This window comes from Taudactylus pleione, unplaced genomic scaffold (genome assembly GCF_031769625.1).
Source record: "Taudactylus pleione unplaced genomic scaffold, aTauple2 ptg000317l, whole genome shotgun sequence".
Lineage (NCBI taxonomy): Eukaryota > Metazoa > Chordata > Amphibia > Anura > Myobatrachidae > Taudactylus > Taudactylus pleione.
Window position 1 is genome coordinate 4,063,185 of NW_028284718.1, and position 24,024 is coordinate 4,087,208.

The 24,024-nt window shown below is 32.9% G+C and overlaps 10 non-coding genes across 10 annotated transcripts; all 10 read left to right on the top strand.

Annotated features, from left to right (window-relative positions):
• Window positions 1-479: 479 nt before the first annotated feature.
• Window positions 480-551, top strand: TRNAP-AGG (transfer RNA proline (anticodon AGG)). Its single transcript has one exon. It is a non-coding gene; the product is annotated as a tRNA-Pro (tRNA).
• Window positions 552-1,768: 1,217 nt separating this feature from the next.
• Window positions 1,769-1,840, top strand: TRNAR-ACG (transfer RNA arginine (anticodon ACG)). Its single transcript has one exon. It is a non-coding gene; the product is annotated as a tRNA-Arg (tRNA).
• A 1,217-nt stretch (window positions 1,841-3,057) lies between these two features.
• On the top strand, window positions 3,058-3,129 carry TRNAP-AGG (transfer RNA proline (anticodon AGG)). The gene has a single exon. It is a non-coding gene; the product is annotated as a tRNA-Pro (tRNA).
• Window positions 3,130-5,632: 2,503 nt separating this feature from the next.
• Window positions 5,633-5,704, top strand: TRNAP-AGG (transfer RNA proline (anticodon AGG)). Its single transcript has one exon. It is a non-coding gene; the product is annotated as a tRNA-Pro (tRNA).
• Window positions 5,705-8,210: 2,506 nt separating this feature from the next.
• Window positions 8,211-8,282, top strand: TRNAP-AGG (transfer RNA proline (anticodon AGG)). The gene has a single exon. It is a non-coding gene; the product is annotated as a tRNA-Pro (tRNA).
• Window positions 8,283-10,782: 2,500 nt separating this feature from the next.
• Window positions 10,783-10,854, top strand: TRNAP-AGG (transfer RNA proline (anticodon AGG)). The gene has a single exon. It is a non-coding gene; the product is annotated as a tRNA-Pro (tRNA).
• Window positions 10,855-12,071: 1,217 nt separating this feature from the next.
• On the top strand, window positions 12,072-12,143 carry TRNAP-AGG (transfer RNA proline (anticodon AGG)). The gene has a single exon. It is a non-coding gene; the product is annotated as a tRNA-Pro (tRNA).
• A 1,214-nt stretch (window positions 12,144-13,357) lies between these two features.
• Window positions 13,358-13,429, top strand: TRNAP-AGG (transfer RNA proline (anticodon AGG)). The gene has a single exon. It is a non-coding gene; the product is annotated as a tRNA-Pro (tRNA).
• Window positions 13,430-15,936: 2,507 nt separating this feature from the next.
• On the top strand, window positions 15,937-16,008 carry TRNAP-AGG (transfer RNA proline (anticodon AGG)). Its single transcript has one exon. It is a non-coding gene; the product is annotated as a tRNA-Pro (tRNA).
• A 6,374-nt stretch (window positions 16,009-22,382) lies between these two features.
• Window positions 22,383-22,454, top strand: TRNAP-AGG (transfer RNA proline (anticodon AGG)). Its single transcript has one exon. It is a non-coding gene; the product is annotated as a tRNA-Pro (tRNA).
• The last annotated feature ends 1,570 nt before the right edge of the window (window positions 22,455-24,024 follow it).

The following is a 24,024-nucleotide window of genomic DNA, read 5'->3' on the forward strand; positions in this document are numbered from 1 at the left end:
ACACATAGAAAACTATCAATAGAATCTTACGAAAACATTTTAGTTGTACTACAAATAAGAGCATACTTATTAAAATTTCAACCGTATTGTGGTATATCAGGAAAACTGCAGGTTCCCTTCTGTCTAGATAGCTTTGAATGTTTTAAAAGAATAGTCTCACTTTGAAACACAAAAAGTTCAAAAATGAAATTGCAAGGTATTCTTTTGCCTTTCTTCTGTGTCTGGAAGCATGATTTGTACATTGCATATGACAAGTCTTTAGCTTCATCCATGAGAGCAGTCCAAACTCTGTAGGCACTCACAAATCTTGTCCCTGCACTTTTCCTATATGCATACCTTAGAAAACTATCTACTGGACCATAAGGAAATATTTTATTTCTACAAATTAATTTTTACATAAATGTATATGGTGTTTTAAAAACAAAAAGCTATTTTCTTAAAATCAATTGAAAAATCCAAAGAAAAATATTCAGGTAGGTGGCTTGTTGGTCTAGGGGTATGATTCTCGCTTAGGGTGCGAGAGGTCCCGGGTTCAAATCCCGGACGAGCCCAAATTTTCAGATTCTTTGAAATGGTTCTATTATCTTATTGTAGTCAATTTCCTGAGTGAATTTCAACTGAATGTTGTTTTTTCAAAACTCTCAAAATAGATTGTATTTACTAATTTGCACAATTGAATTTAGTGGTTTGTCAAACTGCTAAAATTATTTGTAAGTACTTATCTGCACACAGCATGTGACATGTCTTGGGTTTTATCCATCAGAAAAACTCTGCTGGGCATCATAAAACTTTGCACAGCAATTTTCAAGCAAGTATACTTAGAAAATTATTGACTATTAGGAAATATTTTATTTATGCTAATATTTCCTCCTTGTACACATTAGTGACTGCTTTAAAATAATATAATTTTCACATAAAATTGGTTAAGATATCAAATAAAACATGCTTACTTGAAGATTCTATGATTTTCGTTTTGGGCGCGACAGGTCCCTGGTTCAATTCCCTGACGAGCCCTCTCTTTCTTTTTATGGTGCATCTCATGGTTTATATATATCTGATTTTCTCAATTGGCTAAGTCAATAGCATCAACTGAGTTTTGTTTTTGCCATTCTCCCAATAGAATTTGTACATACTTATGAATCTTGCCTTCATCATTTTCCTATTGCCTTTCTTCTATTTATGCATGATTTACACATAGCTTTTTACAAGTCTTGGGTTTTATCGATCAGACAAGTCCAAACTCTGTCGCCATTTTTATATCTTGTCACTGCACTTTCCAAATAAGCACACATAGAAAACTATCAATAGAATCTTACGAAAACATTTTAGTTGTACTACAAATAAGAGCATACTTATTCAAGTTTCAAACGTATTGTGGTATATCTGGAAAACTGCAGGTTCCCTTCTGTCTAGATAGCTTTGAATGTTTTAAAAGAATAGTCTCACTTTGAAACACAAAAAGTTAAAAAATGAAATTGCAAGGTTTTCTTTTGCCTTTCTTCTGTGTCTGGAAGCATGATTTGTACATTGCATATGACAAGTCTTTAGCTTCGTCCATGAGAGAAGCCCAAACTCTGTAGGCACTCACAAATCTTGTCCCTGCACTTTTTCTATATGCATACCTTAGAAAACTATCTACTGGACCATAAGGAAATATTTTATTTATTCTACAAATTCATTTTTACATAAATGTATATGGTGTTTTAAAAACAAAAAACTATTTTCTAAAAATCAATTGAAAAATACAAAGAAAAGTCTTCAGGTAGGTGGCTCGTTGGTCTAGGGGTATGATTCTCGCTTACGGTGCGAGAGGTCCCGGGTTCAAATCCCAGACGAGCCCAAATTTTCAGATTCTTTGAAATGGTTCTATTATCTTATTGTAGTCAATTTCCTGAGTGAATTTCAACTGAATGCTGTTTTTTCAAAACTCTCAAAATAGATTGTATTTACTAATTTGCACAATTGAATTTTGTTTTTTGTCAAACTGCTAAAATTATTTGTAAGTACTTATCTGCACACAGCATGTGACATGTCTTGGGTTTTATCCATCAGAAAAACTCTGCTGGGCATCATAAAACTTTGCACAGCAATTTTCAAGCAAGTATACTTAGAAAATTATTTACTATTAGGAAATATTTTATTTATGCTAATATTTCCTCCTTGTACACATTAGTGACTGCTTTAAAATAATATAATTTTCACATAAAATTGGTTAAGTTATCAAATAAAACATGCTTACTTGATGATTCTATGATTTTCGTTTTGGGCGCGACAGGTCCCTGGTTCAATTCCCTGACGAGCCCTCTCTTTCTTTTTACGGTGCATCTCATGGTTTATATATATCTGATTTTCTCAATTGGCTAAGTCAATAGCATCAACTGAGTTTTGTTTTTGCCATACTCCCAATAGAATTTGTACATACTTATGAATCTTGCCTTCAGCATTTTCCTATTGCCTTTCTTCTATTTATGCATGATTTACACATAGCTTTTTACAAGTCTTGGGTTTTATCGATCAGACAAGTCCAAACTCTGTCGCCATTTTTATATCTTGTCACTGCACTTTCCAAATAAGCACACATAGAAAACTATCAATAGAATCTTACGAAAACATTTTAGTTGTACTACAAATAAGAGCATACTTATTCAAATTTCAACCGTATTGTGGTATATCAGGAAAACTGCAGGTTCCCTTCTGTCTAGATAGCTTTGAATGTTTTAAAAGAATAGTCTCACTTTGAAACACAAAAAGTTAAAAAATGAAATTGCAAGGTTTTCTTTTGCCTTTCTTCTGTGTCTGGAAGCATGATTTGTACATTGCATATGACAAGTCTTTAGATTCGTCCATGAGAGAAGCCCAAACTCTGTAGGCACTCACAAATCTTGTCCCTGCACTTTTCCTATATGCATACCTTAGAAAACTATCTACTGGACCATAAGGAAATATTTTATTTATTCTACAAATTCATTTTTACATAAATGTATATGGTGTTTTAAAAACAAAAAGCTATTTTTTAGAAATCAATTGATAAATCCAAAGAAAAATCTGCAGGTAGGTGGCTTGTTGGTCTAGGGGTATGATTCTCGCTTAGGGTGCGAGAGGTCCCGGGTTCAAATCCCGGACAAGCCCAATTTTTCAGATTCTTTGAAATGGTTCTATTATCTTATTGTAGTCAATTTCCTGAGTGAATTTCAACTGAATGTTGTTTTTTCAAAACTCTCAAAATAGATTGTATTTACTAATTTGCACAATTGAATTTAGTGGTTTGTCAAACTGCTAAAATTATTTGTAAGTACTTATCTGCACACAGCATGTGACATGTCTTGGGTTTTATCCATCAGAAAAACTCTGCTGGGCATCATAAAACTTTGCACAGCAATTTTCAAGCAAGTATACTTAGAAAATTATTGACTATTAGGAAATATTTTATTTATGCTAATATTTCCTCCTTGTACACATTAGTGACTGCTTTAAAATAATATAATTTTCACATAAAATTGGTTAAGATATCAAATAAAACATGCTTACTTGAAGATTCTATGATTTTCGTTTTGGGCGCGACAGGTCCCTGGTTCAATTCCCTGACGAGCCCTCTCTTTCTTTTTATGGTGCATCTCATGGTTTATATATATCTGATTTTCTCAATTGGCTAAGTCAATAGCATCAACTGAGTTTTGTTTTTGCCATTCTCCCAATAGAATTTGTACATACTTATGAATCTTGCCTTCATCATTTTCCTATTGCCTTTCTTCTATTTATGCATGATTTACACATAGCTTTTTACAAGTCTTGGGTTTTATCGATCAGACAAGTCCAAACTCTGTCGCCATTTTTATATCTTGTCACTGCACTTTCCAAATAAGCACACATAGAAAACTATCAATAGAATCTTACGAAAACATTTTAGTTGTACTACAAATAAGAGCATACTTATTCAAGTTTCAACCGTATTGTGGTATATCTGGAAAACTGCAGGTTCCCTTCTGTCTAGATAGCTTTGAATGTTTTAAAAGAATAGTCTCACTTTGAAACACAAAAAGTTAAAAAATGAAATTGCAAGGTTTTCTTTTGCCTTTCTTCTGTGTCTGGAAGCATGATTTGTACATTGCATATGACAAGTCTTTAGCTTCGTCCATGAGAGAAGCCCAAACTCTGTAGGCACTCACAAATCTTGTCCCTGCACTTTTTCTATATGCATACCTTAGAAAACTATCTACTGGACCATAAGGAAATATTTTATTTATTCTACAAATTCATTTTTACATAAATGTATATGGTGTTTTAAAAACAAAAAGCTATTTTCTAAAAATCAATTGGAAAATCCAAAGAAAGATCTTCAGGTAGGTGGCTCGTTGGTCTAGGGGTATGATTCTCGCTTAGGGTTCGAGAGCTCCCGGGTTCAAATCCCGGACGAGCCCAAATTTTCAGATTCTTTGAAATGGTTCTATTATCTTATTGTAGTCAATTTCCTGAGTGAATTTCAACTGAATGTTGTTTTTTCAAAACTCTCAAAATAGATTGTATTTACTAATTTGCACAATTGAATTTTGTTTTTAGTCAAACTGCTAAAATTATTTGTAAGTACTTATCTGCACACAGCATGTGACATGTCTTGGGTTTTATCCATCAGAAAAACTCTGCTGGGCATCATAAAACTTTGCACAGCAATTTTCAAGCAAGTATACTTAGAAAATTATTGACTATTAGGAAATATTTTATTTATGCTAATATTTCCTCCTTGTACACATTAGTGACTGCTTTAAAATAATATAATTTTCACATAAAATTGGTTAAGATATCAAATAAAACATGCTTACTTGATGATTCTATGATTTTCGTTTTGGGCGCGACAGGTCCCTGGTTCAATTCCCTGACGAGCCCTCTCTTTCTTTTTACGGTGCATCTCATGGTTTATATATATCTGATTTTCTCAATTGGCTAAGTCAATAGCATCAACTGAGTTTTGTTTTTGCCATTCTCCCAATAGAATTTGTACATACTTATGAATCTTGCCTTCATCATTTTCCTATTGCCTTTCTTCTATTTATGCATGATTTACACATAGCTTTTTACAAGTCTTGGGTTTTATCGATCAGACAAGTCCAAACTCTGTCGCCATTTTTATATCTTGACACTGCACTTTCCAAATAAGCACACATAGAAAACTATCAATAGAATCTTACGAAAACATTTTAGTTGTACTACAAATAAGAGCATACTTATTAAAATTTCAACCGTATTGTGGTATATCAGGAAAACTGCAAGTTCCCTTCTGTCTAGATAGCTTTGAATGTTTTAAAAGAATAGTCTCACTTTGAAACACAAAAAGTTCAAAAATGAAATTGCAAGGTATTCTTTTGCCTTTCTTCTGTGTCTGGAAGCATGATTTGTACATTGCATATGACAAGTCTTTAGCTTCATCCATGAGAGAAGTCCAAACTCTGTAGGCACTCACAAATCTTGTCCCTGCACTTTTCCTATATGCATACCTTAGAAAACTATCTACTGGACCATAAGGAAATATTTTATTTCTACAAATTCATTTTTACATAAATGTATATGGTGTTTTAAAAACAAAAAGCTATTTTCTAGAAATCAATTGAAAAATCCAAAGAAAAATCTTCAGGTAGGTGGCTCGTTGGTCTAGGGGTATGATTCTCGCTTAGGGTGCGAGAGGTCCCGGGTTCAAATCCCGGACGAGCCCAAATTCTCAGATTCTTTGAAATGGTTCTATTATCTTATTGTAGTCAATTTCCTGAGTGAATTTCAACTGAATGTTGTTTTTTCAAAACTCTCAAAATAGATTGTATTTACTAATTTGCACAATTGAATTTAGTGTTTTGTCAAACTGCTAAAATTATTTGTAAGTACTTATCTGCACACAGCATGTGACATGTCTTGGGTTTTATCCATCAGAAAAACTCTGCTGGGCATCATAAAACTTTGCACAGCAATTTTCAAGCAAGTATACTTAGAAAATTATTGACTATTAGGAAATATTTTATTTATGCTAATATTTCCTCCTTGTACACATTAGTGACTGCTTTAAAATAATATAATTTTCACATAAAATTGGTTAAGATATCAAATAAAACATGCTTACTTGAAGATTCTATGATTTTCGTTTTGGGCGCGACAGGTCCCTGGTTCAATTCCCTGACGAGCCCTCTCTTTCTTTTTATGGTGCATCTCATGGTTTATATATATCTGATTTTCTCAATTGGCTAAGTCAATAGCATCAACTGAGTTTTGTTTTTGCCATTCTCCCAATAGAATTTGTACATACTTATGAATCTTGCCTTCATCATTTTCCTATTGCCTTTCTTCTATTTATGCATGATTTACACATAGCTTTTTACAAGTCTTGGGTTTTGTCGATCAGACAAGTCCAAACTCTGTCGCCATTTTTATATCTTGTCACTGCACTTTCCAAATAAGCACACATAGAAAACTATCAATAGAATCTTACGAAAACATTTTAGTTGTACTACAAATAAGAGCATACTTATTCAAGTTTCAACCGTATTGTGGTATATCTGGAAAACTGCAGGTTCCCTTCTGTCTAGATAGCTTTGAATGTTTTAAAAGAATAGTCTCACTTTGAAACACAAAAAGTTAAAAAATGAAATTGCAAGGTTTTCTTTTGCCTTTCTTCTGTGTCTGGAAGCATGATTTGTACATTGCATATGACAAGTCTTTAGCTTCGTCCATGAGAGAAGCCCAAACTCTGTAGGCACTCACAAATCTTGTCCCTGCACTTTTTCTATATGCATACCTTAGAAAACTATCTACTGGACCATAAGGAAATATTTTATTTATTCTACAAATTCATTTTTACATAAATGTATATGGTGTTTTAAAAACAAAAAACTATTTTCTAAAAATCAATTGAAAAATACAAAGAAAAGTCTTCAGGTAGGTGGCTCGTTGGTCTAGGGGTATGATTCTCGCTTACGGTGCGAGAGGTCCCGGGTTCAAATCTCAGACGAGCCCAAATTTTCAGATTCTTTGAAATGGTTCTATTATCTTATTGTAGTCAATTTCCTGAGTGAATTTCAACTGAATGCTGTTTTTTCAAAACTCTCAAAATAGATTGTATTTACTAATTTGCACAATTGAATTTTGTTTTTTGTCAAACTGCTAAAATTATTTGTAAGTACTTATCTGCACACAGCATGTGACATGTCTTGGGTTTTATCCATCAGAAAAACTCTGCTGGGCATCATAAAACTTTGCACAGCAATTTTCAAGCAAGTATACTTAGAAAATTATTGACTATTAGGAAATATTTTATTTATGCTAATATTTCCTCCTTGTACACATTAGTGACTGCTTTAAAATAATATAATTTTCACATAAAATTGGTTAAGTTATCAAATAAAACATGCTTACTTGATGATTCTATGATTTTCGTTTTGGGCGCGACAGGTCCCTGGTTCAATTCCCTGACGAGCCCTCTCTTTCTTTTTACGGTGCATCTCATGGTTTATATATATATGATTTTCTCAATTGGCTAAGTCAATAGCATCAACTGAGTTTTGTTTTTGCCATACTCCCAATAGAATTTGTACATACTTATGAATCTTGCCTTCAGCATTTTCCTATTGCCTTTCTTCTATTTATGCATGATTTACACATAGCTTTTTACAAGTCTTGGGTTTTATCGATCAGACAAGTCCAAACTCTGTCGCCATTTTTATATCTTGTCACTGCACTTTCCAAATAAGCACACATAGAAAACTATCAATAGAATCTTACGAAAACATTTTAGTTGTACTACAAATAAGAGCATACTTATTCAAATTTCAACCGTATTGTGGTATATCAGGAAAACTGCAGGTTCCCTTCTGTCTAGATAGCTTTGAATGTTTTAAAAGAATAGTCTCACTTTGAAACACAAAAAGTTAAAAAATGAAATTGCAAGGTTTTCTTTTGCCTTTCTTCTGTGTCTGGAAGCATGATTTGTACATTGCATATGACAAGTCTTTAGATTCGTCCATGAGAGAAGCCCAAACTCTGTAGGCACTCACAAATCTTGTCCCTGCACTTTTCCTATATGCATACCTTAGAAAACTATCTACTGGACCATAAGGAAATATTTTATTTATTCTACAAATTCATTTTTACATAAATGTATACGGTGTTTTAAAAACAAAAAGCTATTTTTTAGAAATCAATTGATAAATCCAAAGAAAAATCTGCAGGTAGGTGGCTTGTTGGTCTAGGGGTATGATTCTCGCTTAGGGTGCGAGAGGTCCCGGGTTCAAATCCCGGACGAGCCCAATTTTTCAGATTCTTTGAAATGGTTCTATTATCTTATTGTAGTCAATTTCCTGAGTGAATTTCAACTGAATGTTGTTTTTTCAAAACTCTCAAAATAGATTGTATTTACTAATTTGCACAATTGAATTTAGTGGTTTGTCAAACTGCTAAAATTATTTGTAAGTACTTATCTGCACACAGCATGTGACATGTCTTGGGTTTTATCCATCAGAAAAACTCTGCTGGGCATCATAAAACTTTGCACAGCAATTTTCAAGCAAGTATACTTAGAAAATTATTGACTATTAGGAAATATTTTATTTATGCTAATATTTCCTCCTTGTACACATTAGTGACTGCTTTAAAATAATATAATTTTCACATAAAATTGGTTAAGATATCAAATAAAACATGCTTACTTGAAGATTCTATGATTTTCGTTTTGGGCGCGACAGGTCCCTGGTTCAATTCCCTGACGAGCCCTCTCTTTCTTTTTATGGTGCATCTCATGGTTTATATATATCTGATTTTCTCAATTGGCTAAGTCAATAGCATCAACTGAGTTTTGTTTTTGCCATACTCCCAATAGAATTTGTACATACTTATGAATCTTGCCTTCAGCATTTTCCTATTGCCTTTCTTCTATTTATGCATGATTTACACATAGCTTTTTACAAGTCTTGGGTTTTATCGATCAGACAAGTCCAAACTCTGTCGCCATTTTTATATCTTGTCACTGCACTTTCCAAATAAGCACACATAGAAAACTATCAATAGAATCTTACGAAAACATTTTAGTTGTACTACAAATAAGAGCATACTTATTCAAATTTCAACCGTATTGTGGTATATCAGGAAAACTGCAGGTTCCCTTCTGTCTAGATAGCTTTGAATGTTTTAAAAGAATAGTCTCACTTTGAAACACAAAAAGTTAAAAAATGAAATTGCAAGGTTTTCTTTTGCCTTTCTTCTGTGTCTGGAAGCATGATTTGTACATTGCATATGACAAGTCTTTAGATTCGTCCATGAGAGAAGCCCAAACTCTGTAGGCACTCACAAATCTTGTCCCTGCACTTTTCCTATATGCATACCTTAGAAAACTATCTACTGGACCATAAGGAAATATTTTATTTCTACAAATTCATTTTTACATAAATTTATATGGTGTTTTAAAAACAAAAAGCTATTTTCTAAAAATCAATTGGAAAATCCAAAGAAAGATCTTCAGGTAGGTGGCTCGTTGGTCTAGGGGTATGATTCTCGCTTAGGGTTCGAGAGCTCCCGGGTTCAAATCCCGGACGAGCCCAAATTTTCAGATTCTTTGAAATGGTTCTATTATCTTATTGTAGTCAATTTCCTGAGTGAATTTCAACTGAATGTTGTTTTTTCAAAACTCTCAAAATAGATTGTATTTACTAATTTGCACAATTGAATTTTGTTTTTAGTCAAACTGCTAAAATTATTTGTAAGTACTTATCTGCACACAGCATGTGACATGTCTTGGGTTTTATCCATCAGAAAAACTCTGCTGGGCATCATAAAACTTTGCACAGCAATTTTCAAGCAAGTATACTTAGAAAATTATTGACTATTAGGAAATATTTTATTTATGCTAATATTTCCTCCTTGTACACATTAGTGACTGCTTTAAAATAATATAATTTTCACATAAAATTGGTTAAGATATCAAATAAAACATGCTTACTTGATGATTCTATGATTTTCGTTTTGGGCGCGACAGGTCCCTGGTTCAATTCCCTGACGAGCCCTCTCTTTCTTTTTACGGTGCATCTCATGGTTTATATATATCTGATTTTCTCAATTGGCTAAGTCAATAGCATCAACTGAGTTTTGTTTTTGCCATTCTCCCAATAGAATTTGTACATACTTATGAATCTTGCCTTCATCATTTTCCTATTGCCTTTCTTCTATTTATGCATGATTTACACATAGCTTTTTACAAGTCTTGGGTTTTATCGATCAGACAAGTCCAAACTCTGTCGCCATTTTTATATCTTGACACTGCACTTTCCAAATAAGCACACATAGAAAACTATCAATAGAATCTTACGAAAACATTTTAGTTGTACTACAAATAAGAGCATACTTATTAAAATTTCAACCGTATTGTGGTATATCAGGAAAACTGCAAGTTCCCTTCTGTCTAGATAGCTTTGAATGTTTTAAAAGAATAGTCTCACTTTGAAACACAAAAAGTTCAAAAATGAAATTGCAAGGTATTCTTTTGCCTTTCTTCTGTGTCTGGAAGCATGATTTGTACATTGCATATGACAAGTCTTTAGCTTCATCCATGAGAGAAGTCCAAACTCTGTAGGCACTCACAAATCTTGTCCCTGCACTTTTCCTATATGCATACCTTAGAAAACTATCTACTGGACCATAAGGAAATATTTTATTTCTACAAATTCATTTTTACATAAATGTATATGGTGTTTTAAAAACAAAAAGCTATTTTCTAGAAATCAATTGAAAAATCCAAAGAAAAATCTTCAGGTAGGTGGCTCGTTGGTCTAGGGGTATGATTCTCGCTTAGGGTGCGAGAGGTCCCGGGTTCAAATCCCGGACGAGCCCAAATTCTCAGATTCTTTGAAATGGTTCTATTATCTTATTGTAGTCAATTTCCTGAGTGAATTTCAACTGAATGTTGTTTTTTCAAAACTCTCAAAATAGATTGTATTTACTAATTTGCACAATTGAATTTAGTGTTTTGTCAAACTGCTAAAATTATTTGTAAGTACTTATCTGCACACAGCATGTGACATGTCTTGGGTTTTATCCATCAGAAAAACTCTGCTGGGCATCATAAAACTTTGCACAGCAATTTTCAAGCAAGTATACTTAGAAAATTATTGACTATTAGGAAATATTTTATTTATGCTAATATTTCCTCCTTGTACACATTAGTGACTGCTTTAAAATAATATAATTTTCACATAAAATTGGTTAAGATATCAAATAAAACATGCTTACTTGATGATTCTATGATTTTCGTTTTGGGCGCGACAGCTCCCTGGTTCAATTCCCTGACGAGCCCTCTCTTTCTTTTTACGGTGCATCTCATGGTTTATATATATCTGATTTTCTCAATTGGCTAAGTCAATAGCATCAACTGAGTTTTGTTTTTGCCATTCTCCCAATAGAATTTGTACATACTTATGAATCTTGCCTTCATCATTTTCCTATTGCCTTTCTTCTATTTATGCATGATTTACACATAGCTTTTTACAAGTCTTGGGTTTTATCGATCAGACAAGTCCAAACTCTGTCGCCATTTTTATATCTTGTCACTGCACTTTCCAAATAAGCACACATAGAAAACTATCAATAGAATCTTACGAAAACATTTTAGTTGTACTACAAATAAGAGCATACTTATTCAAATTTCAACCGTATTGTGGTATATCAGGAAAACTGCAGGTTCCCTTCTGTCTAGATAGCTTTGAATGTTTTAAAAGAATAGTCTCACTTTGAAACACAAAAAGTTAAAAAATGAAATTGCAAGGTTTTCTTTTGCCTTTCTTCTGTGTCTGGAAGCATGATTTGTACATTGCATATGACAAGTCTTTAGATTCGTCCATGAGAGAAGCCCAAACTCTGTAGGCACTCACAAATCTTGTCCCTGCACTTTTCCTATATGCATACCTTAGAAAACTATCTACTGGACCATAAGGAAATATTTTATTTATTCTACAAATTCATTTTTACATAAATGTATATGGTGTTTTAAAAACAAAAAGCTATTTTCTAAAAATCAATTGAAAAATCCAAAGAAAAATCTTCAGGTAGGTGGCTCGTTGGTCTAGGGGTATGATTCTCGCTTAGGGTGTGAAAGGTCCCGGGTTCAAATCCCGGATGAGCCCAAATTTTCAGATTCTTTGAAATGGTTCTATTATCTTATTGTAGTCAATTTCCTGAGTGAATTTCAACTGAATGTTGTTTTTTCAAAACTCTCAAAATAGATTGTATTTACTAATTTGCACAATTGAATTTTGTTTTTAGTCAAACTGCTAAAATTATTTGTAAGTACTTATCTGCACACAGCATGTGACATGTCTTGGGTTTTATCCATCAGAAAAACTCTGCTGGGCATCATAAAACTTTGCACAGCAATTTTCAAGCAAGTATACTTAGAAAATTATTGACTATTAGGAAATATTTTATTTATGCTAATATTTCCTCCTTGTACACATTAGTGACTGCTTTAAAATAATATAATTTTCACATAAAATTGGTTAAGATATCAAATAAAACATGCTTACTTGATGATTCTATGATTTTCGTTTTGGGCGCGACAGGTCCCTGGTTCAATTCCCTGACGAGCCCTCTCTTTCTTTTTACGGTGCATCTCATGGTTTATATATATCTGATTTTCTCAATTGGCTAAGTCAATAGCATCAACTGAGTTTTGTTTTTGCCATTCTCCCAATAGAATTTGTACATACTTATGAATCTTGCCTTCATCATTTTCCTATTGCCTTTCTTCTATTTATGCATGATTTACACATAGCTTTTTACAAGTCTTGGGTTTTATCGATCAGACAAGTCCAAACTCTGTCGCCATTTTTATATCTTGACACTGCACTTTCCAAATAAGCACACATAGAAAACTATCAATAGAATCTTACGAAAACATTTTAGTTGTACTACAAATAAGAGCATACTTATTAAAATTTCAACCGTATTGTGGTATATCAGGAAAACTGCAAGTTCCCTTCTGTCTAGATAGCTTTGAATGTTTTAAAAGAATAGTCTCACTTTGAAACACAAAAAGTTCAAAAATGAAATTGCAAGGTATTCTTTTGCCTTTCTTCTGTGTCTGGAAGCATGATTTGTACATTGCATATGACAAGTCTTTAGCTTCATCCATGAGAGAAGTCCAAACTCTGTAGGCACTCACAAATCTTGTCCCTGCACTTTTCCTATATGCATACCTTAGAAAACTATCTACTGGACCATAAGGAAATATTTTATATCTACAAATTCATTTTTACATAAATGTATATGGTGTTTTAAAAACAAAAAGCTATTTTCTAGAAATCAATTGAAAAATCCAAAGAAAAATCTTCAGGTAGGTGGCTCGTTGGTCTAGGGGTATGATTCTCGCTTAGGGTGCGAGAGGTCCCGGGTTCAAATCCCGGACGAGCCCAAATTCTCAGATTCTTTGAAATGGTTCTATTATCTTATTGTAGTCAATTTCCTGAGTGAATTTCAACTGAATGTTGTTTTTTCAAAACTCTCAAAATAGATTGTATTTACTAATTTGCACAATTGAATTTAGTGTTTTGTCAAACTGCTAAAATTATTTGTAAGTACTTATCTGCACACAGCATGTGACATGTCTTGGGTTTTATCCATCAGAAAAACTCTGCTGGGCATCATAAAACTTTGCACAGCAATTTTCAAGCAAGTATACTTAGAAAATTATTGACTATTAGGAAATATTTTATTTATGCTAATATTTCCTCCTTGTACACATTAGTGACTGCTTTAAAATAATATAATTTTCACATAAAATTGGTTAAGATATCAAATAAAACATGCTTACTTGATGATTCTATGATTTTCGTTTTGGGCGCGACAGGTCCCTGGTTCAATTCCCTGACGAGCCCTCTCTTTCTTTTTACGGTGCATCTCATGGTTTATATATATCTGATTTTCTCAATTGGCTAAGTCAATAGCATCAACTGAGTTTTGTTTTTGCCATTCTCCCAATAGAATTTGTACATACTTATGAATCTTGCCTTCATCATTTTCCTATTGCCTTTCTTCTATTTATGCATGATTTACACATAGCTTTTTACAAGTCTTGGGTTTTATCGATCAGACAAGTCCAAACTCTGTCGCCATTTTTATATCTTGTCACTGCACTTTCCAAATAAGCACACATAGAAAACTATCAATAGAATCTTACGAAAACATTTTAGTTGTACTACAAATAAGAGCATACTTATTCAAATTTCAACCGTATTGTGGTATATCAGGAAAACTGCAGGTTCCCTTCTGTCTAGATAGCTTTGAATGTTTTAAAAGAATAGTCTCACTTTGAAACACAAAAAGTTAAAAAATGAAATTGCAAGGTTTTCTTTTGCCTTTCTTCTGTGTCTGGAAGCATGATTTGTACATTGCATATGACAAGTCTTTAGATTCGTCCATGAGAGAAGCCCAAACTCTGTAGGCACTCACAAATCTTGTCCCTGCACTTTTCCTATATGCATACCTTAGAAAACTATCTACTGGACCATAAGGAAATATTTTATTTATTCTACAAATTCATTTTTACATAAATATATATGGTGTTTTAAAAACAAAAAGCTATTTTCTTAAAATCAATTGGAAAAATCCAAAGAAAAATCTTTAGGTAGGTGGCTCGTTGGTCAAGGGGTATGATTCTCGCTTAGGGTGCGAGAGGTCCTGGGTTCAAATCCCAGACAAGCCCAAATTTTCAGATTCTTTGAAATGGTTCCATTATCTTATTGTAGTCAATTTCCTGAGTGAATTTCAACTGAATGTTGTTTTTTCAAAACTCTCAAAATAGATTGTATTTACTAATTTGCACAATTGAATTTTGTTTTTTGTCAAACTGCTAAAATTATTTGTAAGTACTTATCTGCACACAGCATGTGACATGTCTTGGGTTTTGTCCATCAGAAAAACTCTGCTGGGCATCATAAAACTTTGCACAGCAATTTTCAAGCAAGTATACTTAGAAAATTATTGACTATTAGGAAATATTTTATTTATGCTAATATTTCCTCCTTGTACACATTAGTGACTGCTTTAAAATAATATAATTTTCACATAAAATTGGTTAAGATATCAAATAAAACATGCTTACGTGATGATTCTATGATTTTCGTTTTGGGCGCGACAGGTCCCTGGTTCAATTCCCTGACAAGCCCTCTCTTTCTTTTTACGGTGCATCTCATGGTTTATATATATCTGATTTTCTCAATTGGCTAAGTCAATAGCATCAACTGAGTTTTGTTTTTGCCATACTCCCAATAGAATTTGTACATACTTATGAATCTTGCATTCATAATTTTATTATTGCCTTTCTTCTCTTTATGCATGATTTACACATAGCTTTTTACAAGTCTTGGGTTTTATCGATCAGACAAGTCCAAACTCTGCAGCCATTTTTATATCTTGTCACTGCACTTTCCAAATAAGCACACATAGAAAACTATCGATAGAATCTTACGGAAACATTTTAGTTGTTCTACAAATAAGAGCATACTTATTAAAATTTCAACCGTATTGTGGTATATCAGGAAAACTGCAGGTTCCCTTCTGTCTAGATAGCTTTGAATGTTTTAAAAGAATAGTCTCACTTTGAAACACAAAAAGTTCAAAAATGAAATTGCAAGGTATTCTTTTGCCTTTCTTCTGTGTCTGGAAGCATGATTTGAACATTGCATATGACAAGTCTTTAGCTTCGTCCATGAGAGAAGTCCAAACTCTGTAGGCACTCACAAATCTTGTCCCTGCACTTTTCCTATATGCATACCTTAGAAAACTATCTACTGGACCATAAGGAAATATTTTATTTATTCTACAAATTAATTTTTACATAAATGTATATGGTGTTTTAAAAACAAAAAGCTATTTTCTTAAAATCAATTGAAAAATCCAAAGAAAAATATTCAGGTAGGTGGCTTGTTGGTCTAGGGGTATGATTCTCGCTTAGGGTGCGAGAGGTCCCGGGTTCAAATCCCGGATGAGCCCAAATTTTCAGATTCTTTGAAATGGTTCCATTATCTTATTGTAGTCAATTTCCTGAGTGAATTTCAACTGAATGTTGTTTTTTCAAAACTCTCAAAATAGATTGTATTTACTAATTTGCACAATTGAATTTTGTTTTTTGTCAAACTGCTAAAATTATTTGTAAGTACTTATCTGCACACAGCATGTGACATGTCTTGGGTTTTATCCATCAGAAAAACACTGCTGGGCATCATAAAACTTTGCACAGCAATTTTCAAGCAAGTATACTTAGAAAATTATTGACTATTAGGAAATATTTTATTTATGCTAATATTTCCTCCTTGTACACATTAGTGACTGCTTTAAAATAATATAATTTTCACATAAAATTGGTTAAGATATCAAATAAAACATGCTTATTTGATGATTCTATGATTTTCGTTTTGGGCGCGACAGGTCCCTGGTTCAATTCCCTGACGAGCCCTCTCTTTCTTTTTACGGTGCATCTCATGGTTTATATATATATGATTTCTCAATTGGCTAAATCAATAGCATCAACTGAGTTTTGTTTTTGCCATACTCCCAATAGAATTTGTACATACTTATGAATCTTGCATTCATCATTTTCCTTTTGCCTTTCTTCTATTTATGCATGATTTACACATAGCTTTTTACAAGTCTTGGGTTTTATCGATCAGACAAGTCCAAACTCTGTCGCCATTTTTAGATCTTGTCACTGCACTTTCCAAATAAGCACACATAGAAAACTATCAATAGAATCTTACGGAAACATTTTAGTTGTTCTACAAATAAGAGCATACTTATTAAAATTTCAACCGTATTGTGGTATATCAGGAAAACTGCAGGTTCCCTTCTGTCTAGATAGCTTTGAATGTTTTAAAAGAATAGTCTCACTTTGAAACACAAAAAGTTCAAAAATGAAATTGCAAGGTATTCTTTTGCCTTTCTTCTGTGTCTGGAAGCATGATTTGTACATTGCATATGACAAGTCTTTAGCTTCGTCCATGAGAGAAGTCCAAACTCTGTAGGCACTCACAAATCTTGTCCCTGCACTTTTCCTATATGCATACCTTAGAAAACTATCTACTGGACCATAAGGAAATATTTTATTAATTCTACAAATTAATTTTTACATAAATGTATACGGTGTTTTAAAAACAAAAAGCTATTTTCTTAAAATCAATTGAAAAATCCAAAGAAAAATCTTCAGGTAGGTGGCTCGTTGGTCAAGGGGTATGATTCTCGCTTAGGGTGCGAGAGGTCCTGGGTTCAAATCCCAGACAAGCCCAAATTTTCAGATTCTTTGAAATGGTTCCATTATCTTATTGTAGTCAATTTCCTGAGTGAATTTCAACTGAATGTTGTTTTTTCAAAACTCTCAAAATAGATTGTATTTACTAATTTGCACAATTGAATTTTGTTTTTTGTCAAACTGCTAAAATTATTTGTAAGTACTTATCTGCACACAGCATGTGACAAGTCTTGGGTTTTGTCCATCAGAAAAACTCTGCTGGGCATCATAAAACTTTGCACAGCAATTTTCAAGCAAGTATACTTAGAAAATTATTGACTATTAGGAAATATTTTAATTATGCTAATATTTCCTCCTTGTACACATTAGTGACTGCTTTAAAATAATATAATTTTCACATAAAATTGGTTAAGATATCAAATAAAACATGCTTACATGATGATTCTATGATTTTCGTTTTGGGCGCGACAGGTCCCTGGTTCAATTCCCTGACAAGCCCTCTCTTTCTTTTTACGGTGCATCTCATGGTTTATATATATCTGATTTTCTCAATTGGCTAAGTCAATAGCATCAACTGAGTTTTGTTTTTGCCATACTCCCAATAGAATTTGTACATACTTATGAATCTTGCATTCATAATTTTATTATTGCCTTTCTTCTCTTTATGCATGATTTACACATAGCTTTTTACAAGTCTTGGGTTTTATCGATCAGACAAGTCCAAACTCTGCAGCCATTTTTATATCTTGTCACTGCACATTCCAAATAAGCACACATAGAAAACTATCGATAGAATCTTACGGAAACATTTTAGTTGTTCTACAAATAAGAGCATACTTATTAAAATTTCAACCGTATTGTGGTATATCAGGAAAACTGCAGGTTCCCTTCTGTCTAGATAGCTTTGAATGTTTTAAAAGAATAGTCTCACTTTGAAACACAAAAAGTTCAAAAATGAAATTGCAAGGTATTCTTTTGCCTTTCTTCTGTGTCTGGAAGCATGATTTGTACATTGCATATGACAAGTCTTTAGCTTCGTCCATGAGAGAAGTCCAAACTCTGTAGGCACTCACAAATCTTGTCCCTGCACTTTTCCTATATGCATACCTTAGAAAACTATCTACTGGACCATAAGGAAATATTTTATTAATTCTACAAATTAATTTTTACATAAATGTATACGGTGTTTTAAAAACAAAAAGCTATTTTCTTAAAATCAATTGAAAAATCCAAAGAAAAATCTTCAGGTAGGTGGCTCGTTGGTCAAGGGGTATGATTCTTGCTTAGGGTGCGAGAGGTCCTGGGTTCAAATCCCAGACAAGCCCAAATTTTCAGATTCTTTGAAATGGTTCCATTATCTTATTGTAGTCAATTTCCTGAGTGAATTTCAACTGAATGTTGTTTTTTCAAAACTCTCAAAATAGATTGTATTTACTAATTTGCACAATTGAATTTTGTTTTTTGTCAAACTGCTAAAATTATTTGTAAGTACTTATCTGCACACAGCATGTGACAAGTCTTGGGTTTTGTCCATCAGAAAAACTCTGCTGGGCATCATAAAACTTTGCACAGCAATTTTCAAGCAAGTATACTTAGAAAATTATTGACTATTAGGAAATATTTTAATTATGCTAATATTTCCTCCTTGTACACATTAGTGACTGCTTTAAAATAATATAATTTTCACATAAAATTGGTTAAGATATCAAATAAAACATGCTTACATGATGATTCTATGATTTTCGTTTTGGGCGCGACAGGTCCCTGGTTCAATTCCCTGACAAGCCCTCTCTTTCTTTTTACGGTGCATCTCATGGTTTATATATATCTGATTTTCTCAATTGGCTAAGTCAATAGCATCAACTGAGTTTTGTTTTTGCCATACTCCCAATAGAATTTGTACATACTTATGAATCTTGCATTCATAATTTTATTATTGCCTTTCTTCTCTTTATGCATGATTTACACATAGCTTTTTACAAGTCTTGGGTTTTATCGATCAGACAAGTCCAAACTCTGCAGCCATTTTTATATCTTGTCACTGCACATTCCAAATAAGCACACATAGAAAACTATCGATAGAATCTTACGGAAACATTTTAGTTGTTCTACAAATAAGAGCATACTTATTAAAATTTCAACCGTATTGTGGTATATCAGGAAAACTGCAGGTTCCCTTCTGTCTAGATAGCTTTGAATGTTTTAAAAGAATAGTCTCACTTTGAAACACAAAAAGTTCAAAAATGAAATTGCAAGGTATTCTTTTGCCTTTCTTCTGTGTCTGGAAGCATGATTTGTACATTGCATATGACAAGTCTTTAGCTTCGTCCATGAGAGAAGTCCAAACTCTGTAGGCACTCACAAATCTTGTCCCTGCACTTTTCCTATATGCATACCTTAGAAAACTATCTACTGGACCATAAGGAAATATTTTATTTATTCTACAAATTCATTTTTACATAAATATATATGGTGTTTTAAAAACAAAAAGCTATTTTCTTAAAATCAATTGGAAAAATCCAAAGAAAAATCTTTAGGTAGGTGGCTCGTTGGTCAAGGGGTATGATTCTCGCTTAGGGTGCGAGAGGTCCTGGGTTCAAATCCCAGACAAGCCCAAATTTTCAGATTCTTTGAAATGGTTCCATTATCTTATTGTAGTCAATTTCCTGAGTGAATTTCAACTGAATGTTGTTTTTTCAAAACTCTCAAAATAGATTGTATTTACTAATTTGCACAATTGAATTTTGTTTTTTGTCAAACTGCTAAAATTATTTGTAAGTACTTATCTGCACACAGCATGTGACAAGTCTTGGGTTTTGTCCATCAGAAAAACTCTGCTGGGCATCATAAAACTTTGCACAGCAATTTTCAAGCAAGTATACTTAGAAAATTATTGACTATTAGGAAATATTTTAATTATGCTAATATTTCCTCCTTGTACACATTAGTGACTGCTTTAAAATAATATAATTTTCACATAAAATTGGTTAAGATATCAAATAAAACATGCTTACATGATGATTCTATGATTTTCGTTTTGGGCGCGACAGGTCCCTGGTTCAATTCCCTGACAAGCCCTCTCTTTCTTTTTACGGTGCATCTCATGGTTTATATATATCTGATTTTCTCAATTGGCTAAGTCAATAGCATCAACTGAGTTTTGTTTTTGCCATACTCCCAATAGAATTTGTACATACTTATGAATCTTGCATTCATAATTTTATTATTGCCTTTCTTCTCTTTATGCATGATTTACACATAGCTTTTTACAAGTCTTGGGTTTTATCGATCAGACAAGTCCAAACTCTGCAGCCATTTTTATATCTTGTCACTGCACATTCCAAATAAGCACACATAGAAAACTATCGATAGAATCTTACGGAAACATTTTAGTTGTTCTACAAATAAGAGCATACTTATTAAAATTTCAACCGTATTGTGGTATATCAGGAAAACTGCAGGTTCCCTTCTGTCTAGATAGCTTTGAATGTTTTAAAAGAATAGTCTCACTTTGAAACACAAAAAGTTCAAAAATGAAATTGCAAGGTATTCTTTTGCCTTTCTTCTGTGTCTGGAAGCATGATTTGTACATTGCATATGACAAGTCTTTAGCTTCGTCCATGAGAGAAGTCCAAACTCTGTAGGCACTCACAAATCTTGTCCCTGCACTTTTCCTATATGCATACCTTAGAAAACTATCTACTGGACCATAAGGAAATATTTTATTTATTCTACAAATTCATTTTTACATAAATATATATGGTGTTTTAAAAACAAAAAGCTATTTTCTTAAAATCAATTGGAAAAATCCAAAGAAAAATCTTTAGGTAGGTGGCTCGTTGGTCAAGGGGTATGATTCTCGCTTAGGGTGCGAGAGGTCCTGGGTTCAAATCCCAGACAAGCCCAAATTTTCAGATTCTTTGAAATGGTTCCATTATCTTATTGTAGTCAATTTACTGAGTGAATTTCAAATGAATGTTGTTTTTTCAAAACTCTCAAAATAGATTGTATTTACTAATTTGCACAATTGAATTTTGTTTTTTGTCAAACTGCTAAAATTATTTGTAAGTACTTATCTGCACACAGCATGTGACATGTCTTGGGTTTTGTCCATCAGAAAAACTCTGCTGGGCATCATAAAACTTTGCACAGCAATTTTCAAGCAAGTATACTTAGAAAATTATTGACTATTAGGAAATATTTTATTTATGCTAATATTTCCTCCTTGTACACATTAGTGACTGCTTTAAAATAATATAATTTTCACATAAAATTGGTTAAGATATCAAATAAAACATGCTTACATGATGATTCTATGATTTTCGTTTTGGGCGCGACAGGTCCCTGGTTCAATTCCCTGACGAGCCCTCTCTTTCTTTTTACGGTGCATCTCATGGTTTATATATATCTGATTTTCTCAATTGGCTAAGTCAATAGCATCAACTGAGTTATGTTTTTGCCATACTCCCAATAGAATTTGTACATACTTATGAATCTTGCATTCATAATTTTATTATTGCCTTTCTTCTCTTTATGCATGATTTACACATAGCTTTTTACAAGTCTTGGGTTTTATCGATCAGACAAGTCCAAACTCTGCAGCCATTTTTATATCTTGTCACTGCACTTTCCAAATAAGCACACATAGAAAACTATCGATAGAATCTTACGGAAACATTTTAGTTGTTCTACAAATAAGAGCATACTTATTAAAATTTCAACCGTATTGTGGTATATCAGGAAAACTGCAGGTTCCCTTCTGTCTAGATAGCTTTGAATGTTTTAAAAGAATAGTCTCACTTTGAAACACAAAAAGTTCAAAAATGAAATTGCAAGGTATTCTTTTGCCTTTCTTCTGTGTCTGGAAGCATGATTTGTACATTGCATATGACAAGTCTTTAGCTTCGTCCATGAGAGAAGTCCAAACTCTGTAGGCACTCACAAATCTTGTCCCTGCACTTTTCCTATATGCATACCTTAGAAAACTATCTACTGGACCATAAGGAAATATTTTATTTATTCTACAAATTCATTTTTACATAAATGTATATGGTGTTTTAAAAACAAAAAGCTATTTTCTTAAAATCAATTGAAAAATCCAAAGAAAAATATTCAGGTAGGTGGCTTGTTGGTCTAGGGGTATGATTCTCACTTAGGGTGCGAGAGGTCCCGGGTTCAAATCCCGGACGAGCCCAAATTTTCAGATTATTTGAAATGGTTCTATTATCTTATTGTAGTCAATTTCCTGAGTGAATTTCAACTGAATGTTGTTTTTTCAAAACTCTCAAAATAGATTGTATTTACTAATTTGCACAATAGAATTTTGTTTTTTGTCAAACTGCTAAAATTATTTGTAAGTACTTATCTGCACACAGCATGTGACATGTCTTGGGTTTTATCCATCAGAAAAACTCTGCTGGGCATCATAAAACTTTGCACAGCAATTTTCAAGCAAGTATACTTAGAAAATTATTGACTATTAGGAAATATTTTATTTATGCTAATATTTCCTCCTTGTACACATTAGTGACTGCTTTAAAATAATATAATTTTCACATAAAATTGGTTAAGATATCAAATAAAACATGCTTACATGATGATTCTATGATTTTCGTTTTGGGCGCGACAGGTCCCTGGTTCAATTCCCTGACGAGCCCTCTCTTTCGTTTTACGGTGCATCTCATGGTTTATATATATCTGATTTTCTCAATTGGCTAAGTCAATAGCATCAACTGAGTTTTGTTTTTGCCATACTCCCAATAGAATTTGTACATACTTATGAATCTTGCATTCATAATTTTATTATTGCCTTTCTTCTCTTTACGCATGATTTACACATAGCTTTTTACAAGTCTTGGGTTTTATCGATCAGACAAGTCCAAACTCTGCAGCCATTTTTATATCTTGTCACTGCACTTTCCAAATAAGCACACATAGAAAACTATCGATAGAATCTTACGGAAACATTTTAGTTGTTCTACAAATAAGAGCATACTTATTAAAATTTCAACCGTATTGTGGTATATCAGGAAAACTGCAGGTTCCCTTCTGTCTAGATAGCTTTGAATGTTTTAAAAGAATAGTCTCACTTTGAAACACAAAAAGTTCAAAAATGAAATTGCAAGGTATTCATTTGCCTTTCTTCTGTGTCTGGAAGCATGATTTGTACATTGCATATGACAAGTCTTTAGCTTCGTCCATGAGAGAAGTCCAAACTCTGTAGGCACTCACAAATCTTGTCCCTGCACTTTTCCTATATGCATACCTTAGAAAACTATCTACTGGACCATAAGGAAATATTTTATTTATTCTACAAATTCATTTTTACATAAATGTATATGGTGTTTTAAAAACAAAAATCTATTTTCTTAAAATCAATTGAAAAATCCAAAAGAAAAATATTCAGGTAGGTGGCTTGTTGGTCTAGGGGTATGATTCTCGCTTAGGGTGCGAGAGGTCCTGGGTTCAAATCCCGGACGAACCCAAATTTTCAGATTCTTTGAAATGGTTCTATTATCTTATTGTAGTCAATTTCCTGAGTGAATTTCAACCGAATGTTGTTTTTTCAAAACTCTCAAAATAGATTGTATTTACTAATTTGCACAATTGAATTTTGTTTTTTGTCAAACTGCTAAAATTATTTGTAAGTACTTATCTGCACACAGCATGTGACAAGTCTTGGGTTTTGTCCATCAGAAAAACTCTGCTGGGCATCATAAAACTTTGCACAGCAATTTTCAAGCAAGTATACTTAGAAAATTATT